Source organism: Malurus melanocephalus, unplaced genomic scaffold (assembly GCF_030028575.1).
Source record: "Malurus melanocephalus ecotype Western Australia unplaced genomic scaffold, MMel_1.1 scaffold_272, whole genome shotgun sequence".
Lineage (NCBI taxonomy): Eukaryota > Metazoa > Chordata > Aves > Passeriformes > Maluridae > Malurus > Malurus melanocephalus.
In genome coordinates this window covers 383705-385917 of record NW_026623504.1, presented here as the reverse complement: position 1 = coordinate 385917, position 2213 = coordinate 383705, and positions in this window count along the sequence as shown.

Genomic DNA, 2213 nt, shown 5'->3' with positions numbered 1-2213 from the left:
TGTTCCTCCAGCTCCTCTCATGGGTATGTTCAGCGTGCCAGCCCACGGATTGTTCCACCTGGGGATTTCCTCTGCTCCTTCTTTTGTTRTTTCAAGGGAGATTCATTCCTCACGCCCAGGAGAGGATCAGGAAAGGGGTCTGGGGGAGACCATGGGGCTCAGTGAGGGATCCAGCTGACCACAGGGAGGGCCAAATGGAGCCCAGACGTGCCCAGATTATTCCTGGAACAGTTCAAGGCAGTTCAGAGCAGTTTTTGATGCAGGTTGTCCACTCTGTCTGCTGAGGTGGTGACTCTGGGATGAGTAATGATGGAATACACCCCAGCCCTGCTCAGAGCTGTCATCCTCACTCCTGACACGGCTCCAAACCTCCTCCCCCACAGTTCCTGCCAGCCAYGGGTCACTGCAGTGGGATCAAGTCTGAAAAGTCACTAAAAAATAATTTTTTTTTTTTTAAAAATAGACAAAACTATATAACCCTTAAAGCTGTGCCATGCATTTTCCTGCCCGTTTATTCATTTCATTTCTTTTCCTGCCTAGATCTCTCCCCCAACCCACCTAGCACTGCTTCCTAATGCTGACATAAAAGCAACAATGCCTTCCCATGACTGTGTTTTTCTTCCAGGCTGAATGTAGCAAATCAAGAGAAAAAAAAAGATCAAGGAACATCTTTCTCACTATTATTCTATCTAGGTCATGTAAATGAGAAATACTTTGTGACTGAAGTCTGCATAAGCATCGGAGCAAAGTGAGGCATTTGAAAGGGAGAAAGGAAGCAGAGCTTTCACTACGATGCAACGTTGTTGTCAAAGGCCTATATAAAATAATCTGGTAATTCCAGCCCATAATCATCGCTGCTGCCTTTGACAGCAAAGGCCTAAGGCTGAACAGACTGGTGGAAAGGTTTGGAGTCCCTCCTCCTTCCCAGCAATAATGCTGAGAGTGCTGGAGCTTTTGAGCACTGCCTGGTATCTCTGGGATTGCTAATTAAGCCATCAGTCTCCGTATTTTCATGGTCACTGTGGGAGGCAGTTAAATGTTCTTGTGTATTTCATGGCCAGTGATAACTTTCCAATTAAAGATTATGCTCAAATCTGGTGCCATAGCCACTGTAACACTTAGAACAATCGTGTATTTCTTGCAGTTTTCATTTGGAAACAATTATTCTCATTTTCTTTGATGAAGAAATAACTTGCATGTTGTGAAAGAAGTCCTTTAAGAGSGGGATAGTTTAATAAAAATCTTGACATGGCATTTGATGTCCATTATGGAAAAACAAGAGCATGCAGTCCCAGATTAAATAAGTCATGAACGCCCTGGAAAAGTGGTATGTAATGTTATAACTTARGACATCTATAATTTATATTATTAATGGAAATGTAAGCAAAATCTCTGAGGAAATGACTGTTGAACTCATGGTTATCATTAAAGCTTTTTATCATGTAACATTCATATATTATACAGCTGCTTTTTTGTGGAAAAGAACATTTAAAAAAAGAAACAGAATGGAGTTAAATTGTTCATTTTCATCTGCTCTAAGCCAGGTTCTGCCTGATGTTACCTCCAACCCTTGAGACACTTKTTGAGAGATGGCAAGAGCCTCTGGTGAAAGTGCACAAGAGCAATAAATGTGTTGGGAGCAACAAAACCCAGCTTAGGTTTGGGGTAGGGATTGATAGATTCTCTTATTTAATGATGAACCTTGGCMTTAAGCCTGGCTTTGCAAGGACAGTCCAGCTCAGGAGAGCCTGAGGAGGGTCCTGTGCTCTGAGCAGCCCAAACAGGGGCTGTAGGAAAGGGTTTGGATCATTCCCAGCTCCCAGAGAAAGGTGCCACATGATCCATCAGTGTTTGCTTCAGATCCCAGGATATTCTGAGTTGGAATGGACAAGGATCAAGCCCAGCTCTCGAGTCAATGATTTATCTGGGGATGGAATCCACACCCTTKGTGTTCTCAGTGCCAACAAAGGGAGCCAATCTCTTGGGTGGGTGTTTCATTGCTGTGTCCAGAAGCTGTGGCTGCCCCTGGATCCCTGGAAGTGTCCCAGGCCAGGCTGGACAGGGCTTGGAGCACCCTGGGATGGGGGAAGGGTGTCCAGGACAGCGGGTGGCACTGAATGAGGTTTAAGCTCCTTTCCAACCCAAAGCACTCCATGACCCTGCCATTCTCCAGGCATGCTGCAGTTGGTGTTGCAGGAATTTCCTTTGTGGAA